The 13,765-nt window shown below is 38.2% G+C and overlaps 1 protein-coding gene across 1 annotated transcript in view; it reads left to right on the forward strand.

Annotated features, from left to right (window-relative positions):
* Positions 1-13,765, forward strand: part of HIBADH (3-hydroxyisobutyrate dehydrogenase) — a 221,236-nt gene that overhangs the window by 41,970 nt on the left and 165,501 nt on the right. The window lies entirely within an intron of this gene.

A 13,765-nucleotide genomic window follows, 5' to 3' on the forward strand; every position in this document is an offset into this window, starting at 1 on the left:
CCCAAAGGGGAGACTCCTTTGCACCCCTTTTGCTGATGTTGAACTTCAACAGTCAGCTTGGACCATGAAGTGACCTTGAGGTTGGAGACCCTCATATGAAGGAGAAAAAAGGTAAAAGACCAAATCCTGGAAGATTTGGAGTGTGCAGTCACACGAGGACCTCTGCTCAGAAGGGCCTCACATGTTGTTCAATGCTCTATTATTGCTATCTTGAAATTCTTAATAACTGTCATCTTTGATGTTGTATTTTTTGGTTTTGTTTTGTTTTTTGAGACTGGATTTCCCTCTATTGCCCAGGCTGCAGTGCAGTCTCACTGCAGCCTCTGCCTCCTGAGCTCAAGTGATCCTCTCTCCTCAGCCTCCAAAGTAGCTGGGACTACAGGCATGCACCTCCACGTCCGTTTGTTTTGTTTTGTTTTTATTTTTTTATTTCTTGTAGACACAGGGTTTTGCCACATTGCCCAGGCTGGTCTCAAACACATGAGCTCAAGTGATCCTCCTGCCTTGGCCTCCCAAAGTGCTGTGATTGCAGGCATGAGTCACCACACCCAGCCTGAAGTTGTGCTTTCTACATAAAGTCTAGTAGAACAAGGAAGCATGTGTGTGAAAAGAGAAGTTACACACAATCAGCACGTCTGCTGTTTCTTGTTGCCCTATTTGCATGTAGTCCCATGAGCTCTGAATTCCGGAGGCCCCACAATGAGCGGGAGTTCAATGAGACTCAGAGTGTACAAGGAAAATGTGTTAGATCTATGACTAATTAATTGGAGTACTGATGGCCCCAAGAGGCCACACTTTCCATCTGAACTAGAACTTGCTATGCAGAAAGAAGGCAGTGGCATTTCTAGGAACATAAACAATCAAGGAATCCTGTTGTGTCATTTCTTACTTATGTTACTTCCCTGTAGTAAACAACTTACCCTGAAAATAATAACATAGAAGGAAAAGGGAAGATAGACAGCCCATAGTTCCTTTTAATTTCGGTCCTTCCTTATCAGTAAGCCAAAGGTAGAGAGTGTTGGTAGAAGGTGCTTGTATCAAGAAGTGAAATAAAAACAGTTAATTTCATTTTGTGCAACATTTTCATTCTTCTGGTTAAGAACAAAGTACAAATGCATACACATATTATAAAATATGAATTATGTGATTTCAGTGATCTCATGTACACACATTAAATGTTCTTATATTTGCATTTAAAACTAGCATTGCTTAATATAAAGATGAAGGGTAAAATTCATGCTATCAATTTACGTTTTTATGTATTTTTTGTTACTTAGAAAAACATTAAATAGGAAATTTTAAAAAAACACCAGGGCAAGTCAAGAGAGAGAGGTCTCAGTAGAAAAGAAAAATCTTTATATTTCAGTACTCTTTTTTTGTTTATTTGTTTTGAGACAGAGTCTCGCTCTGTCTCCCAGGCTGGAGTGCAATGGCGCAATCTGGGCTCACTGCAACCTCCGCCTCCCGGGCTCAAGCGATTGTGCTGCCTCAGCCTCCTGAGTAGCTGGGATTACAGGCACCTGCCATCATGCCCAGCTAATTTTTGTATTTTTGTAGAGACGGGCTTTCACCATGTTTGCCAGGCCGATCTTGAACTCCTGACCTCAGGTGATCTGCCCGCCTAGGCCTCCCAAATTGCCAGGACTACAGGCATGAGCCACCATGCCCAGCCTATGTTTCAGTACTCTTAATGAAACATTTTTAAATTTTTGAACAGGGGACCCCACATTTTCATTTTGCACTGGGCCCCACAATTACATAGCCTTGACATCAAGGAACCACCACACCATCCCTAAACTGCCTGCTTTTGTGTTTAAATCACCGTTTCATTTTAGTCAAATATAATCCTTGCCCTTATAGTGTGCAGTATAGTCACTACACTGCTGCTAAAGAAAGATATTTGAGGCCGGGCGCGGTGGCTCACGCCTGTAATCCCAGCACTTTGGGAGGCAGAGGCAGGCAGATCACGAGGTCAGGAGATCGAGACCATCCTGGCTAACACAGTGAAACCCCGTCTCTACTAAAAATACAAAAAATTAGCCGGGTGTGGTGGCGGGCGCCTGTAGTCCCAGCTACTCCGGAGGCTAAGGCAAGAGAATGGCGTGAACCCGGAAGGCGGAGCTTGCAGTGAGCCGAGATTGCGCCACTGCACTCCAGCCTGGGCGACAGAGTGAGACTCCATCTCAAAAAGAAAAAAAAAAAAAAGAAAGATATTTGATTTTTTGGAAAACCTTTGTTGGGTTTCAAAAACAGTGGGGTATAGACAGTATTTTTTTAAAATTTTTGTTTTAAATATACAAACACACACATAGCACACATAGAAAAAAAGATCAGAAATAATTACACCAAAATATTAATGTTCATAATATTTATCTCTAAGAATTGGAATTATTGGTGTTACCTATTTTTTTTTGTATTTGTGTGATTTTCTGTGTTGTTTAGTATTTCTTAAATGGATATTTAATATTTTTATCATTAGATGAAATTTAGAAAATTTACAAATGAATCCTGAATCAGTATGAAATTTACTATTGAATCTAGAAACTATGTAAAACTTAGTCATGTAATTTTTTTTACACTTTCCTTAATTTGGGGATTTTCAAACTATAAAAATGATACAGGCTAGTTGTAACAACTGAGATTATAAAAAAACAATTTTTCCTGGCACATGCCTGTGGTCCCAGCTACTTAAGAGCCTAAGATAGGAGGATTACTTGAGTCTAGAGGTTCCAGTTAGCCTGGACAACACAGCAAGACCCTGTCTCTTTTAAAAAGCCAGAAAACTATTTTATGTCTATATTCTGTCTCTGCCATCTAAGGCTCACATGTTAAATGACCAACATGTATCATTTCACAAATTATATAATATAATCTAGCCTGTATAATTTGCTCATCACACACACACACACACACACACAGATTGATTTTTGAGTTTGTTTTCTGTGAAATAGAATTATAAACATGAATCCACAATTTACTATTTTTTACTTAATATATCACAAACTTCTCTAAAAGAAAATATATAAATTTATCATGTTTCTTATTTCTCCATGTGTACATAGAGACATATTTTAAATCCCATTTTAAGCTTCTCATTTTGGAACTTGGAGGTGTCTTTTGACAAAGATGCTTTGCTTGACCAAATTTTAGTCAGGCTCCTGAACCTTCTCCTAGGCCCATCTATGCTCTTCCTTGTAAAATCCAGTTTTGGCAAGAGCCCTGCTAAGTCAGTTTAGCAAGAACCCTCCACCCTGCATATCCTATCACCCTCAATAGCTTGATCAGGTTCCTCAAACTCCACCATCATGCAGGAGATGTCTGATCACCCTGGCCTGTCTTCAGCAAGAATCCTGTTAGGTCAATTTCACTAGAATCCCCCTTACCTTTAATGTTTCTTCTTAGTGATTTTTATCCACTAAGCCCTACCCTGCTTCTTGGCTATAAATTCCCATTTGACCGTGTTGTATTCGGAGTTGAGCCAATCTCTCTCCTCCACTGCAAAATCCCCTTGCCATGGTTCTTACACTTATTGCAGTCTTCCTGAATAAAGACTTCTTTAGCACACTTTAACAAGCGTCATTGAATAATTTTTTTCTTTATCACTTTTAAGTATACATTTATTAAAATAAACATTCTGTCTATGATGCTGTGGAGGGCAGAGGGTGGTTTTCTTGTGGGTAGGATGTTGCTTCCAAGTAAACTCATTCTGCCATCTTGATCAGAGTATATGGAAGGGAATGCTTTAAATTTGTGTTTCCAGACAAGATATATTTCCCATCCATATGTTTTCTCCTTGCCTGCACTTTCTTATGCTGTATTTCATCCTATATCATGCTAAAACGTTGAGTCAGTCCTCTGGTCTGCAGTATACTTTCTGGTACATCATTCTCCCATTCTCTTGATGGAAAATAGGTTTGGTGCCTTGAAGAAGTAAGTCAATACATAATTCAATATTGATTAGATTAACCTTAGAAGGCTAGGCAAACAGAAGCTTTACCTTAACAGCACCTGCTGAGGAACTGGGGGAACTGGGGGGATGCCTATTGGTTTGCAAAAGTTATAAGGTAGACCATATTGATATTATACAATTATGATTATTCCTACATGATAGTGAAAACAGATTTGTAAGGAACTGTCTCAAAACTGATGACTTTGGGTCCTTGCATAGACAGTCTCAGTGAATTCCTCAGTGACCTCAGTGTCCTTATTAGTATGAAGCTGTTGGCAAGAAGATTCTGTCTACTCTCTAGTGCATGTGTTAACTGCACTTAAATCTTCATTTAATCTGAGCTGAGGAAGAGTTCTGTACCAATGAATGGTTTTCTTATCATTTTAAAATATGTTACATGAGTAATTAACTTGTTTCTTCTTGGTAACATGTCCACCATTACAATTTATAATGAATCACAAAATTTTAATTTTGCTTATTTATGGCTTTATCCTTATTAACAGTTATTCATTGTTCATTGGCTGTGCTCTGCAGTCTCTGCTGATGAGACTAGAAAATGTTCCTCTTTTCTAGTAATTACTAGAAACAGGTAACAGGTAATTACTCTTTTGGGATTATATTCTTGAAAAAAAAATTGGGGAGTTTTTACTCCTCAAATGAGTCAACAGAAAAATCTTTACAGGATGCAAGAGCAAAATATAAATGAATCAGCCACTACATCAAAAATATTATGGAAACGAGAGAAAAAAAGAAAAATCCTTCCAAGTCTATAGCTAGAATATCTTTTTCAAAGCTCGATTTTTGTACCAAAAGCTGTAGCCACACCTAGTTTATTATTGCAAGGGCTTTGCCTACAAGGCAGATAGAAAATAAAAATTAAGTGCAGAAAAGCTAAATTAAAAATTAACCCTCTGCTCCAAATATAGATCAATACATTACTATGTCTCCCCAAACCAAGGTCATCCCAGGTTAAATGTGGTGATTAAAGACAGTCTTGTCCTCAAGGCCTGGCCTGGCCAGAAGCAAGCTTATGCAATAGGAAGTTTGTCTCTGGCACACGCACATCTCCAAACAGCTCCCTTTCTCTTTGCAGTCACTTCTTCTCCCTTCCTCTAACTCTCAGGGGTCTCCCTGTCCCTGCTAAATTTTTCTCTCAGCTGGCAGCAAATTAATGGGTAAGAGGGTACCGTTTGTGGAGAAAATTGTGCTGCTTAGTATTTACAGTCTTTATATTATAGTTTCAATTTTTTTTTTGGTTATTAGAAACAGGGAGGAGAATTCTGGTAGAAAAACCAGTTTGGTTCTGGGTCAGTGAAACCATCTGGCAATTTAATATAATCAAACCTTAGTAATTAATTTTGCATTATAATTGTGTTAAGTGACCCTAAGGTATCTAAGAGCAGAGGTGGAAGAGGGAAAGTAAAAGTTAGTAGTTCTTTCACGATTTTCTTTTTCATAGGGTACAAATAGTCATGGGATCTACCAGACTATGGGGAAATTGCTATTTTCTTCTTTTTTTGAAGAAATATTTAGCAGGGGGAAAAACCACCACCAGGAGAACTGTAATCAGAAACGTTTGCTCTTGTAGGGGTTAAAATATAAGTGTAATAGGCTTAAATATTGGGAAAATAGAATTTAAACACCATTTTAAATAGAATTTAAACCCACATTTGAATAGACTCAAGAGTAAAAAAAGGGCCAGGCGCGGTGGCTCATGCCTGTAATCCCAGCACTTTGGGAGGCCAAGGCGGGTGGATCACGAGATCAGGCATTCGAGACCAGCCTGGCCAACATAGTGAAACCCCGTCTCTACTAAAAATACAAAAAATTAGCCAGGCGTGGTGGTGGGCTCCTGTAATCCTGCCTACTCGGGAGGCTGAGACAGGAGAATCGCTTGAACCTGGAAGGCAGAGGTTGCAGTGAGCCAAGATCGCCCCACTGCACTCCAGCCCAGGTGACAGAGCAAGACTCCGTCTCAAAAAGAAAAAAAAGAAAAAAAAAGTTTGCTTAGTTAACTGACTTTTTACTAACATGTTATGTTCTTTTCCATCCTTCTCTTTTCAATGGGGTATTTTAAATAATTATGGCTGTAAGTTATATAGTTATATTTTCTTAATAGAGTTTAAACTGTTCAAAGTATTTTTCTGGTTCTTTAGACCCAGGGCCTTCAAAATTCTTTGCAAATTTAATCTCAAAAGCATTTTGAAAAACAACGGGTCTCTAGAACATTTTACATGGATATCTAAAAACATTTTATCTTAAATTTAAGTCATTGCAAATAATGTATTTCCTGGTGTATTATAATTTGAATATGTACTTTATTTTATTTTTTGGAACAAGGTCTTTCTGTCTGTGGCCCAGGCTGGAGTGCGGCAGCTTGATCATAGCTTACTGAAGCCTCAAACTCCTGGGCTCAAGAGATCCTCCTGCCTCAGCCTCCCAAGTAGTAAAACTACAGGCACACAGCACTGTGCCCAGCTTATTTTTCATTTTTTTGTAGAGATGGAGTTGGGGGAGGGGGTGGCAGTCTCACTATGTTGCCCAGGCTGATCTGGATTTCTGGCCTCAAGTGATTCTCCCGCTTCAGCCTCCCAAAGTGCTGGGATTACAGCCCTTAGGCACAGTGGCTGGCCTAATTTTATTTTTATCAAATCCTTGGAGCTGCAGGTTTAGCTCATTCACTTTATGGAATAAGTCCATTGTACAAATACTTTACTGGAGAAGCCAGTCTCCCCTGTCAAACCAATCAGCTAAATCAGACATACTGCCTATCATTTCAAAATTTAAATGAATGGCCTATCATTGTGAATCTTAATTCTACAAGAGAGAGACAGAGACGAGGTAGAGAGAGAGACAGAGACAAGGTAGAGAGAGAAGGCATGGAGATTTGCCAAGAGTTTGTTGCCTGGATAAAATAAGGCTTTAGTAATTTTTTTTTTTTTTTTTTTTTTTTGAGACGGAGTCTTGGTCTGTCGCCCAGGCTGGAGTGCAGTGGCACAATCTCGGCTCACTGCAAGCTCCGCCTCCCGGGTTCACGCCATTCTCCTGCCTCAGCCTCCCGAGTAGCTGGGACCACAGGCGCCCGCCACAACGCCTGGCTAATTTTTTGTATTTTTAGTAGAGATGGGGTTTCACCATGTTAGCCAGGATGGTCTCAATCTCCTGACCTCATGATCCACCTGCCTCAGCCTCCCAAAGTGCTGGGATTACAGGCATGAGCCACCGCACCCAACCAGGCTTCAGTAATTTTTACTGAGACTTTCTTTGCTCTTGTTTTCTCTCTCTTTCTTTCTTTTTTTTTCTTTCTTTCTTTCTTCCTTTCTTTCTTTCTTTCCTTTTTCTTTCTTTCTCTTTCTTTCTTTCTTTCTTTCTTTCTTTCCTTTTTCTTTCTTTCTCTTTCTTTCTTTCTTCTTTCTTTCTTTCTCTTTCTTTCCTTCCTTCCTTCCTTCCTCCCTCCCTCCCTCCGTTTCTTTCTTTTTTCTGTTACGGAGAAATGAGAAGCAGCCCCCTCAGAAGCAGTGCATTTTAAATTATCCCCTTATGAGTGATCCTCAAGATTTGTATACCCCAGAGCAATGCACCAAGGTAAGATTCAAGTTGGGAGAGAGATAAGTCTGTCTTCTCTGAGATGGAAGAAGGGTGAATGTGTAAAGGCAGATATTGGCAGGCCTTAAGAGGAGAGCTCTCAGGAAACCAAGATGTAGAAGTTGGGAATCCGGAAACTGATTGCACTACCCATCACCATGTGCTTTTGGAAAGTCTTCATGTGCCCTAGGAATATATGAGTGTCCAGTTTGAAGCCTACTCCCCTGAACTCTTTTTAGAAGTGCATATGCTATGAAGATGCAAGATAGAAGATAGGCTTCCGGTGGTGAGGCATGCAAACAGCATCAGGCCTGCCAGAAAATCAGTAGGGCAAAAGGAACTCCTTTGTGAACACGCCCCACTATTGGCAGAACTCACATTCCAAAGTTAAATTCTTTTCTTTATTTTAATCTATATGTTTTGAATTTTTAGGGATGAAAAAGTCTGTAAGACAAAAATATAAACTAGAATAGTAGAATAAATAGCAGTGGGATTATTTTTCATTTTTTGGCTTTACCTAAGTAGTATAAGGCAGCTTCTGATTTACTTTCCACTGAAGCTCCTAAATTATAATGATAGCATATTAAGGGAGAATTTAAAGTAATGCCACATGTCAGAGAGTTTGAAAGCGTGCCAACATCATGTCCCCGCTTTGATAATGCCAATTATATGGGTGAAAATCCAAGCTTCATAATAGATAAGCTAATATTTCAAAGGAATGCTTCAAAGGACATTCTTCAGCATCACTTTATGGTAAATATGTTTTCATTTTACCATTCTTTCCCAAAGCATATCATTCCCTATTTTCTCCATGAATTGTAAAACATCCCAAAAAGGAGAACAAGCCATAAGGAAGGGTAAAATCTCTACCAGTAGGGAATGTTTGTTGCATTTATTCTCTCAGTATTTCTGTCTCCCATCTTCAGATAATACTTCCCCACTTCTTTGAGGATATTGCTCCTCCTTCACTCCATGCAGTTCTGGGCTTTCATTTATATTCTTACCATCAAAGAAGTTGTCATGCGATGCAGGTCTAATCATTCGTAGTATTCCATCCTCCTGGCCATATGCTGGCCCAGTAGTAGGCATGTGACCTTAGCTGGGTCAATTAGAGTCTTTCCCTGGGATATTTATATGAAACTGGGAGCACTTCAATGAGGCTACCAAAACATAAAAATGCTGAGTTGTGTTGGATTTCTTATGGAAAATGATAAACAATCAAGTTTTCCCATTAAGATCTCATATGGAGCAGGCCATGCAGATAAAGTAAACAATGGAAGACAGAAAGACACAAATAAATAAGGACACACAAACTATAAGAACTTGAACCCAGGCCCTGGAATGGTATTCAGAGAAAGCATTGCCTGCATCAATGAGAGACAGAGAAGGCCCTGCTGACTTATGGATGACAGAGTCTAAAAATCAGATGTCAAAAGGTAGAAGTTGCCAGGACAGATGCAACAGGAAGGTCCTATGATATGGCTTTTAGGCAAGCAGAATGCCCATGGGCTTTTGGCACTTATGGAACTTCCTGCACTGAAAGGAACTGGGTGTGAAAGGAGACAGAGATGTGAGGTTTTTAGAAGAGATGTAGGCTTTGCATGACTGAGGACAAGCTGGGGGCTGGGCGTGGAGGGGGTACTGAGGCAGCTGCAACACCTGTGTTTCAATAGTGCCATCATGTGGCTATGACACCAGCAACAGCCTAGATCTAGCCCAATGTGCCACTTTGAGCCAAATTTCTGGTTTTCTCTTCTAGAGGCAGACCTGACTGTACAGTCCCTGAGGTGTATAGATTTCCTATGGTGGGATGTGGGAATGGTCAGAGAGATGGGATTACAGAGAAGAAAGATATTTTCATGTCAGAGAAGTATTATTTGGATAAAAAAATAGACGGCTCCTCATGTTGTCCTTCAAGTCAGAGAAGTGGAGTTTGTAAGTGATGGTGTGCTGGAGTTGGCTTGTACCAGATCGTGAGAGCTGAGTATTAAATTTTCAGGAATTTTGCAAGCTGGTTGTTAAATGAAGGCATCCTGAAAAATAAAGTACACATGTCAGATTTAATGACAAAAGATTTACTGGGGAAAGAGTTAGCAGATTGAGATGCAACTCCATTTGTCAAATCATTGCTCAATTGTAACCATATGTTGGCTACAGAAACAAAAGTTTGGCAAAAATTAACAAATGCCTTCTTCACAAATCCATTGGCTACATGGAAGTCGCAATAAAAGTATTGTATATTTTATTATTATTTGTAAATTGTATGCTCTATATCTTTTATGTCATGAAATTTATAATAAACTTATATGTACACACACATATAAATATGTATGCACACTTTTATTCCCTGAAGAGTCAGTTTTTAAACATTTACTGGCACACCACTACTTCTAGGTAATATGTTTGTAATTAATTGCTAATAATAACAAAATATGAATAATGCATCATTTCATTCCACTTGCACTCACTTAGTTCCAGACTAGTATGACTCCACCCTAAATCATATTCCATCAATGCTACAAAAAGTTCAGGCTGTTACCAGTGCTTAATAGGAATTCTCATTCAGTTATTTCCTTAAATGCTTTCATGACAAATAGACAAGTGAACTCCTGTGAGATCCATGGTGAGACTTTAAAACCATGTTGAAATGCTAACTGCATACTTTTTTTGGAAAGTAACATTTTATTCCCACCTATATAGTTCAATTTTATATAATTATATAAGAGGTTAGATCTTACCATGAACTACTTCTTTTTTTTCTTTTTTGAAATGGAGTCTTGCTGTGTTTCCCAGGCTGGTCACAAACTCTTGGGTTCAAGTGATCCTCCCACCTCAGCCTCCCACATAGTTGAAATTACAGGCATACATCATACTGCCTAGCTCATTGAAAAAGTAGAAAGGTGGATTCTTATGCATGATGACAACCAACAACACAATCTTTGCGACTCTAAAAAATAAAAAGGACAAGGGAGAAGCTTCCATTTTCAATAGCAGACTGTACACATGTATTTGATCTGGATGCCATTAAAATGGCAATAAAGGAACAAAAATTGGAAAGGAAATAAAATCACAAGAATGAAGAGAATGGAATGAGAATCACCAACAGATGAGATTTGTTTTAAATTTATGGAAGTCAGAAAAAAGATGGAATCATGTAATGGATTAAACAGAAGGAAGGAAGCCATAACCCAGATACAATCAGGAGGGGCTTCAGTGGCAGTAGGAATGAATTTGACCGGCAGCACTTCAGAGAAACTCTGAGGCTGGAGAACTTGGAGTCAAACCTTCAAGTAAGCATGAGAAGAAGATAAAGATACTTTAGGTCTCAGAAACTCCTTTTCTTAGGAAGCTACTTGATGTACCCAAGAAAAAAATAAGAGGTAGGGAAATCAGAAAGAAAATGACTTAGAATACAGAAAATGTGGAACTACTCGGGAGTTCAATAAAAGGAACTTATTTTGGGTACTGCGGGCCTAGAAATAAGTCTTTCCAAATTGGAACAAGAATTCAGTGGAGACTAAAAAGAATATCTTCAGTAAGAAAGGAAAGAATCCCATGTCATAGGTAGAATAAATAAAATGTTGGAAGATATTTGGATATGACAAAGTAAGCATGTTCTTTTTTTCATGAAAAAAAAAAGCAAGGCAATTAGAAACTCCAGGAAAACAAAAATCCTGAAATAAAGTTGTATTCCTCATATTAATCAATCTAAAATACAGTATAACTTAATTGTATATTATATTGTATTTATAGTACAAGGATTATATTGTATTTAGAGTACAAGGAAAATACAATACAGTATAAGGCAGAGTATAAAGGAAATACAATACAGTATAAGGCAGAGTATAAAAAACAATCTGGCCGAGTGTGGTGGTGCACACCTGTAGTCCCAGCTATTTGGGAGGCTGAGGCAGGAGAATCACTTGAACCTGGGAGGCAGAGGTTGCAGTGAGCCGAGATCACACCATTGCATCCAGCCTGGGAGACGAGCAAAACTCCGTCTCAAAAAACAAAAACAAAAACAAAAACAAAGACAATCTAGTTGACTATGATGTCAGAAGCATTCTCTTTCATGTATACAGCAATCCTAAATGGAATCTATAGTTTGAAAAAAAGCAAGCTTCCTGGCTCCCTATTGAACAATACCTTTATAGTCTAAATAATAAATGTGTTATTAATTATGATTCAACTTTTAGAATCAATTTATAGATAAGATACAGAAAATGTTATTATGTTATGACCACAGAACAGAATGTAAACCACTCTTGACAATATAAAAGAAAGATAAAGCTGACAGAAATTGGTAGGTAAAAGTTGAAGAAGAGAAGTAAATGGAAGCATAGGGACACTAATAACCTTTTTTTTTAAAAAAAAAAACATAATGGGGAATTAAGAAATACTGTCTTTGAGTAAGAGAACAATAAATAAAAGCTTAAATATTACAAAGTTTAAAAAATGATACAACAATCAAATATCTAGAAGAGGAAAAATGGAAAGAGATGTAGATGTAAGTAGAGTGAGTTAAATCCTCATCTTTCAAAGTGGGAGATCAACAAATAAATCAAGCAATGAAAATATGAACATATTATTTAGATGTATGGAAGTCTCTACTAGAAGTAAAATCATAGTGATTAAAAGCTGTGGTTTCTGGGGAGCATAGGACTATTGTCTCTCATTATAGTTGCTTTTATAAGATGAAAAAATTTTAACCATATATACATATTACCTTGATAAATATAAAACTCAAAGTAAAGTAGTGAGGCAGGATAGCAACTGACATGAGCTCTGAAATCAGTTTATGATTGTTTAGTCTCAGCCTCACCATTTCCTGGCTATGTGACCTTGGTATGTTACTTAATTCCTTTGTTCCTTACTATCTGTGTGACCTTGGGCATATTACTTCATCCTTTTATGCCTTACATGACTGTTCTGAGCATTAAATAAGCTAGTGTATATTAAGTGCTTAGCAAAGTGCCTGGCATATAGGACATGACCATATTGTCTGCTAATTTTGAAATAGACAACAGCTAAGGCTTTTGGAAATCTATGAGGGTGGATAGAACTTTCTCTATTACCAAAACTATCTTATTCTTGAATGTAAATGTATAGAGCCTGTTTAGAAGAAATTTTGGCGATTGCTGTTAAAATGTAAAATGCATGTTTTTTGAATCAGTTATTCCACTTCGAGGAATTTATCCTCAGATTTCTATTCACATCTTTGTCTAAAGATGTAAATTTAAAGATGTCCATTTCATCACTATTTATAATGGTAAAAAATTAGAATTGGTTAAATGAATTGTGGTATATCCATACAATATAATATCATGCAGTCTTTAAAAAGGGAGATAGATCTATATGTATTGATTGAAAGATATATAAAGTACAATAAACAAGATGTAAAACAATGTGTATATTGTCTTGTATTTGAGTAGAAATGAAACACACACACACACACACACACACACACACACGAAACTTGTTCTGAGGTTGACTCTGGAGAGATGAATGATGCCTGAAATGAGAGAGACATTTACTTTGATTGCCCTTTTACACTGCTTGAATTTTACCATATGCTTATAATTTTCTTTTTTTGAGACAGAGTCCTGCTCTTATTGCCCAGCCTGGAGTGTAGTGGCACGATCTTGGCTCACTGCAACTTCCACCTCCCGGTGTCAAGTGATTCTCCTGCCTCAGCCTCCTGAGTAGCTGGGATTACAGGTGCCCACCACCATGCCCGGCTAATTTTTGTGCTTTTAGTAGAGACAGGGTTTCACCATGTTGGCCAGGCTGGTCTTGAACTCCTGACCTCAGGTGATTCGCCCACCACAGCTTCCCAAAGTGCTGGGATTACAGGCGTGAATTAAGGCTCTAAAATACTCCAAAAGTGAAATAAAATTAAAACTAACTCACCATTTCATTTAGAATGTGTTTTGAAAGTAACAGAAAACCAGAATCCACTTAGTTTTCATTGGCTTATGTAACTGGGAATTTACATAACGGAAGTCCAGAGTAGGGCAGGCTTCAGGTTTCATCTGGTTCAGGTTGCCAAAACTGTTATTTATTCCTGTTTGTTGGATTTATTTTCTTTCTCTTTTTTCTTTTTGAGACAGGGCCTCACTTTGCCACACAGTGGAGTGCAGTGGCACAATCACGGCTCACTGCAGCCTCAACCTCCTGGGCTTAGGTGGTCCTCCCACCTCAGCCTTCTGAGTAGCTGAAACTACAAGTGTG

This window comes from Nomascus leucogenys, chromosome 17 (genome assembly GCF_006542625.1).
Source record: "Nomascus leucogenys isolate Asia chromosome 17, Asia_NLE_v1, whole genome shotgun sequence".
Taxonomy (NCBI): domain Eukaryota; kingdom Metazoa; phylum Chordata; class Mammalia; order Primates; family Hylobatidae; genus Nomascus; species Nomascus leucogenys.